This window comes from Panthera tigris, chromosome B2, assembly GCF_018350195.1.
Source record: "Panthera tigris isolate Pti1 chromosome B2, P.tigris_Pti1_mat1.1, whole genome shotgun sequence".
Taxonomy (NCBI): Eukaryota; Metazoa; Chordata; class Mammalia; order Carnivora; family Felidae; genus Panthera; species Panthera tigris.
The window spans coordinates 16,232,225-16,240,387 of NC_056664.1; positions in this window are offsets into that span (position 1 = coordinate 16,232,225).

Sequence of the window (8,163 nt, forward strand, 5' to 3'; positions counted from 1 at the left end):
AGGGTCTTGTGTTGAGACCTGTTGAGGGTCTTGTGCTGAGACCTGTTGAGGGTCTTGTGCTGAGACCTGTTGAGGGTCTTGTGTTGAGACCTGTTGAGGGTCTTGTGTTGAGACTTGTTGAGTGTCTTGAGACCTGTTGAGGGTCTTGTGTTGAGACCTGTTGAGGGTCTTGTGCTGAGACCTGTTGAGGGTCTTGTGTTGAGACCTGTTGAGGGTCTTGTGTTGAGACTTGTTGAGTGTCTTGAGACCTGTTGAGGGTCTTGTGTTGAGACCTGTTGAGGGTCTTGTGTTGAGACTTGTTGAGTGTCTTGAGACCTGTTGAGGGTCTTGTGTTGAGACCTGTTGAGGGTCTTGTGTTGAGACCTGTTGAGGGTCTTGTGTCATTCTGGGCAGCCGTGCCAGGGAACCCCACTGACACTTAATGCTCAGAAAGTCACACTTGCCCTGGGGTAGACAGCTTTCAGAAAGCAAAGACTCTTGGAGATACTGGGCATAAAATGAAGAGAAAGATAAAAGGGAAGGAAAGAGGAAGAAAGACTCTTTCCATAATTTGACCACTGTTGAAAGTGCTGCTATACACATATGGAAAGAGCCTAAAGGTCCATCAACTGAGGAATGGATAAAGAAGATGTGGTTTACATATACCATGGAATACTACTTGGCAATGAGAAAGAATGAAGTCTGGCCATTTGTAGCAACGTGGATGGAACTGGAGGGTGTTATGCTGAGTGAAATAAGTCAGGCACAGAAAGACAGATACCATATGTTTTCACTCTTATGTGGATCCTGAGAAACTTGACAGAAGACCAGGGGGGAGGAGAAGGGAGGGAACAAGTTACAGAGAAGGAAGGAGGCAAACCGTAAGAGACTCTTAAATACTGAGAACAGACTGAGGGTTGATGGGGGGTGGGAGGGAGGGGAGGGTGGGTGATGGGCTTTGAGGAGGGCACCTGTTGGAATGAGCCCTGGGTGTTGTATGGAAACCAATTTGACAATAATTTGTATTTAATATAAAAAATGAAGTCTTTGTTTAAATCTTTTACCCATTAAAAAAAAAAAGAAAGAAAGAGGAAGAAAGAAAAGAAGAATGTAGGGATGTGAGCAGAAGGAGAGAAGGGAACAACAGGACATTCTGTTGTCAGTAAGAAAGCCCATTTCCATTCCAGCCCTAAGGTTTGTTCATCCAGATATCACTGTATCCCTGGTAACACGGGCCTGCTCAGGGCTTGGGGAAATTTCTCCAAGCATTTTCTAATATAGGTTCTGATATGGGGACCTACAGGTGTTGGAGGGCAGGGTGGATGTAACTCCCCAGGAGTTAGAGGGTTTTTCTGACCGAAGCTGCTCACGGAAGTTTTTTCTCCTAAGAGGTGCATCTTGAACTAGTATTCATGAGGATTAGAGGACCGACTTTATGACGCATGAGGATTGGTTGACCATTCCCAAGGGAAAAGAAAAGCAGCCTACACAAGCTTGTTTAAAAAAGTTGTTTAAATGTTTATTTATTTTTGAGAGACAGAGTGTGACTGGCAAAGGGGCAGAGAGAGAGGGAGGCACAGAATCCGAAGCAGGCTCCAGGCTCTGAGCTGTCAGCACAGAACCCCATGAGGGGCTTGAACCTACAAACTGCAAGATATGAGGGGCTTGAACCTACAAACTGCAAGATATGAGCGGAGCCAAAGTCCGACGCTTAACCGACTGAGCCACCCAGGCGCCCCTACAAGATTGCATTTAAAATGAATTTAATAAAAAACAGAAAGAATAAGGACCGCAGCCAAGGTCAGCCATCCAGATAGTGGGAGCCTTAAAACAGAGACCAAGGGCATAACGTTAGTAATGACTCATCTGCTGAAGGATCCCTGTGAGGGACGGCGGTGGAGGTGTTGTGGCAGAAGCACAGAGAAAAAGGAGTTCTGAGATCCGATGGGTCTCTTTACATGAAAACAGTAGAAAAAGTTTCATGCCTTCCCAACCAGCCAATTGGTCCTGGGAGCATTTGGTCTAGCCAAAGTTCAGATGGCTACACTGAAAAGAGTCCAGATCTTTGCGTCAATTTTCCAGATAGGAAATAAGTGGATGAAGCAAGTCTAAACACTTTTGCCATCTTTTCACTGTTTATTGTCTCCCCTTTGCTCTCTTTCTCCTCCTGCTTTTTAAGTAAAGTATTATCCTCCCATTTGTTTATTTTCTTCTATTTCTTTTTTCCCTATATTTCTTTTTAAATTATGCAAGAAATGTAAATATACTCACATGGTGGAAGATTAGAATATTATGGATGTACATGGAATAAACATGAAAACCCACTTCACGGTTCTCTATATTCCCACACCCCTCTTCAGAGGAAATCCATATCAATAGTCGGATATCTCTCTTTTCAGTTATGCATATGTCCGCATACATATACAGGCACATACTCATATATGCCTGTATTTACACATAAACTACATATATGAATATGCTACACACATATATACACATCTATACATGTATACACCTATATACACATACACATATATCCACATCTACAACTACACATAAACTATGTATGTGGATATACTACATATATACACATCCATACCTGTATACAGACATTTACATACCCACAGGCATACCTACAACTACACCTACACATAAACTACACATATATGTACACACTCCTACATATATACACCTATACACATATACACATATATACCTACATCTACACATAAGCCATATATATGAATATACTACATATATACACATCCATACATGTGTGTACATGTATAGACATAGCATATACACATAAATACACACGTACATTTAATTTATATGCTTAACCAGAATCGCGATATTCTTTTTTCCAAAATCTTCAAGAGATAGATGAAAAATTTGGTGATATGTCATTGTTTTAAGATCCCCATGTCTAGTAATACCTAGAAACTAGTGTGTAAAAATATGTAACCAACGCCTGAAATTAATATCACCCTGTGTGCTAGCTAACTGGAATTAAAATAAAAACCTAAAAAAACAGGTAACTGGACATGTTTTCTCATGCGCACATACCTCCCATCTCCATCTCTCAGGATTGTTTTGTTAGCAAATCACAGTTATTTTGTTTTATTTATGTGTTATGTGTACTGATTGGAGAGGCCATAAGCCTTTGGGAGACTGAATGGGGTATTCTCCAAAATTCTTGACATCGCCGCCTCAATCAGAGAATTCCACAGGCATGAGTTCTTACATGAACTTGGAAGTACAAAGATTAATGACCTAAGCGCTTCAGTTTTAGCTTCAAATCTAAAAGTGGAAAGAGACCCACCCATAATTAATGGAATACTGTTGACTTAGACTGGTAGGCTTTTTGCCACAGACAAAATAAATGTACCTGCTTTGCAAACAGCGTTCAGGTCTTACCTGTTCAAGAAAATTTGGTATCCTAAATCCAGACTTCTCTACCAGACCCTCCGAGCATGCTGTTTCACCAATCAGACAGATCCCTAGCTTCATAAGTTCTTTCACCACGGGGTTAATATAAATAATAACTGACCTCATTCATGCGCTTGCAAAATAATTTAATTTTCCCCGAAGTGATCTACTCTCAAACCCTTAGGAATACCACAACTCCTATCCAGAAGAGCTGAAATTTTAATCTTCGAGAGATGCAATGTATAATAATTTATCGAAGTCGCCTTAGAACAGGAGACAGCAGGGGCACCTGGGTGGCTCAGTTGGTTGAGCGTCCGACTTCGGCTCAGGTCATGATCTCGCGGTCTGTGGGTTCGAGCCCCGCATCGGGCTCTGCCCTGACCGCTTGCTCAGAGCCTGAAGCCTGCTCTGGATTCTGGGCCTCCTTCTCTCTCTGCCCCTCCCCCGCTCATGCTTTGTCTCACTCTGTTTCTCAAAAATAAATAAATGTAAAAAGAAAAAGGACAGGAGACAGCAAAGCTTTCAAAATTGAAAGTGGGAAGCCAGTTTCTAAACTTTTTTTATATCCCAAATATGGGATGGCGAAGGCTAAGAATTGTCCCAACATTTTTAGATGGAAGAAGAGGCAAAAGAAAACATTTTGAACCTTATTTTACTTATATATTATCGATGTGCTGCTGACTGACGGTGACATTTTTGGTCAGTCATTTTTTTCTGGGGTCAGACTTAGATATACAAAGACCAACTTTTCACCTATATCTACTTGAATGTCTCATAGGAATTACAAACATAATTCCTGATTTCTGCCCTCTTCTCCTCCTCACCATGTATACCTACTTTCCCAAAGACATCTTTCTCAGTAAAAGACCCCACCACCCACCCAGGTGCTCAACTAAAAAATGTAGGAATATTCCTACTCCTACATTTTCCCCAAATCCTCACTTCTAATTCACCACCAAACCTTGTTAATTTTACTTCCAAATAGATCTCCAATCTTTCCATTTTGACCCTAGTCTAATCTGTTGTTATCTCTTACCTGGATGTTGCAGGAGTTCCCCAAATGGTTTTCTTGCTTTTAATTTTACTCTCTCATTCGTCGTTTCCCAGATAGCAGCTAGATTGATCTTGAAACCCTTGAACAGCTTCCCATTTCACTTGAACTAAAACCTTATCCCTTCAAATGGCTTGTAAGTAGAGTGGCCGTCTGTCCAGGCTTGCCGAACCTTGTTTATACCAGTCTTGTTTTTATCAGTAGACTGAGTTCTTACTCTGAGCACTCTTTTTCATTTCTGAAGCGTCCCACTTTGGATGGCAAGTTGTGATGACTTTACTTATAAGCCCCTACAGGCTTTGGCATCTTTCCTCTTCGATATTAGGCCAGGCTGTCCTGCGTCTTGTTCCTCTTACTCTAGTCACACCAAGTATCTTTTCGCTACTCAAATATGCCAAGGTCCTTACTACCGAAGGGACTTCACACTTCCTGTTCTTTACTCCATTTTATATCTGTTTCTTTTCTACCTTTAGCTTCAACATCATCCTGTAAGGTTGTTCTTCTCTGATGGCTCAAACTATCAGGAGATTTGCCCCTTCCTGACCCTCTCTAATAGCGCAACGTTTGTTTGCTTTTCCTAGCAATGCATATGAGTATTTGCAAGTATACATTACTTGTGCATTTACTGGTGCAGTAGAGTTTTCTTCCTAGACAATTTGGGAAGACAAATGGGAAGAGAACACGTATGCTTTCTTTCAGCACTGAAACTGGGCCCAGCCAAGTGCCTGAGACACAGTAAGTAATCAGGATTTGTTGAATGGTGAGTGAGTGAATCAGTATATGAAATGGATGATTTGTAGTCATAAATTAGGAGAATTTGAGACTGATCCATTTGGGTGTAATTGGAAGAAGCCCAGCTATAACAACCGAGACCGTCTTGAAAGTCGGCCATACACCTGTCTTTGATTTGTGACCAGTTATCGATTATCTTGAGGCACTGAGCGAGGGACTGAGAATATAAAAGTTAACAGAGTACCTTTTTCAAGAGTTGACAGTTCTTTAGGAGAGATCACCAAAAACAAGTTATTTCAGCACAATTGGGGCACAGGGAAGGAATAACCTAATGCAGACTGGGGTTTGAGGAATCCTTTCTCAAGGAGGTGACCCCAGAATTGATTGGGACAGTTGTAGATCAGATGTAACATTGTCATTTTTTTTAAAAAAAACCCTTTTAAAAAATGTTTAATGTTTATTGATTTTTGAGAGAAAGGGAGAGAATGAGCATCCGAGGCAGGTTCTGCGCTGACAGCAGAGAGCCCAATGCAGGGCTCAAACTCATAAACTGTGAGATCGTGACCTGAGCTGAAGTCAGACCCTTAATTGACTGAGCCACCCAGGTGCCCCTACATTATCATTTTTAAGTGAGTAATGCATTAAATAGGTGAGTGAACATCTGTCTGCTAAGAAGCTTGCATTGTGACATTTAGATCACAAGATTACAAAGATTTTGGTCTCACGACCACCTTATGCTGTTACATATGGTTGAGGACCCTAAATAACTTTGACTTATGCAGGTTGTATCAACCTGTATTTACTGTCAGAAATTACAACAGAGGCGTCTCAAATATCTATCCATTCATCTAAAAATAACAACACTAAATTTATCAGATGTTAACAGAAATAACCTATTTTGATGCAAACCAGCTATATTTTCCAAAATAAGAATCAAATTTGGTGAGAAAAGAAGCACTGTTTTACGTTTTTTTGCCAATCATCTCTAGTGTCTGGCTGGAGTTCTCATATCAGTTTTTGCATTGGATCTACTGTGTTAATGTTAACTTTTTGGGAAGCATATGGAGAAAATCCAGCCTCTTAGAGATAAGTAGTCAAGAAAGTCAAGAATTCATGGACCGTCTGGAACAGACCTGCTACTCTAGACAATAACCTTCCATTACATTTTGGCTGGCAAGCATTAAGCAGAGCCATGAATTGATACGATTTTGTGTTTTAGGTAGGTTATTCTAGCTGCTTGGTCACAAACTTGAATGAGTGAGACCACAAGTTCAGAGGCTATTCCACAAGGTAATGTGACAGAATTTAAAGGACTAACTTACTCGTAGATGTTGCACGTGAGGGAAAGAAAAGAGGAGAGGCTGGCCGCATGGAAGCGGGACACAGGTTTCTCTTTGACATGACCAAGGCTATAACGTTGCCAGCAACTGTAGTAAGGATTACATTTGGAAGGGTAAATCTCTGTGACGTGGGAGGAAGGGGTGAGAAGTTCTATTGCGAATATGTCGAGTGTGAGTTCGGGTGAAACGTCCAGATAAAGGTGTCTGGGAGACGTTGGATTACGTGAATCTGGTGTATAGGGAAGATATTCACAATGGTGATAGATAATTGCAACTCATCAGCAAACAAGTGGTGGCCACATATTTGAGAATGGAATGAATTCTGCAGAAAGAACAAACAGAGTGTGGAGAGTGAGCAAGCAGAGACACCTGAAAACTGCAAAGTCAGGGTTGGATGGGCATTGGGAATCTCACAGAGTGACCAAGAATGAGAATCACTGAGGAGGTGTGGCATAACTAAAACGATGAAAGTACAAAGTTCACGGAGGCTCATGGTTAATGAGTCCGTTGCATCAGAAAGATCAAACAAGATAACAGCAGACAAGATGACTGGTGTTCTTAGAACAGTATCAGGAAAATGGATCGGGGAAGAATGTAGGGTAAATTAGATTGCGGAGGGCTGAGGAGTAAATCGCAGGTGCAAATGGATTGAGGAAAAGGAACATTTTCCTAGAAACTTGGCTGATGATGGCCTGAAGAATAATGCTGTAACTAAGACACTTAAGAGAATTTGTCTGATTAGCATAGAGAAGACTTGGACGTGTTTATGAAGTGAGGCAATGAAGCCAATTGAGGGAAGAAGTTGAAGACATGTGCTATCAATCATCACAGAATATTCTGGCGAATGGAAGGGATTATCAAGAGAGTAGGTAGTATATATCTTTATCTTTCTTGTTTTCTTCCAAATATCACAGAATGTTGACCTGTCAGAGAGAATTACAGATCAGTCGTAAAGACTGAAAAATTCGGCAGTAAGCAACAAATCATTTCTGTGGTTACTAAAGGAAATATTAAGAACTTTTCTACATTTAGTGACTTGGGATGAAGAATAAGAAATAAATGCTCCAACACACACACACACACACACACACACGCACACACGCACACATACACGCGCGATGAGCAAGACCTTGAATAGGAGAGAGAAGGAGAAAAGGTGAAGATTAGGTAGATAGTAATGATTCTTTTACCCCACTGGTTACAAATTATTCTCTGCTTCTTAGGGAGGAGAGGCTAGCCATGATACCAATGCTTCTGCAGAGTAAACCGAGTGAAGTTCTCATTACAGAAAGCAGGTGTGGTTTTTCTCAACGAATCCTTTTATTGTCCTCAAAAAGAATGGGAATAAAGAATGAACTCCTTAGGGAACTTTTCCTAAGTTGTGCTGTTTGGAACACTAGCGTCCTTTGAAATGTTAACAAATCATTAAAAATAATAGGCAGTTTACAGGCAAATGAGTTCGGGAAACACTGAGTTAAGCAGAGCAGAGCAAAGCTTTTTGAACAGAAGGACTTCTCAGAATCAGTACTATGATTACATGCATTGGGAATTATTCAAGTGGGTGATATAGTAGGCACTATTTCCCAAACTTACTTAATCACTGTTTTCATTCAACACTCACTGACTTCTTGC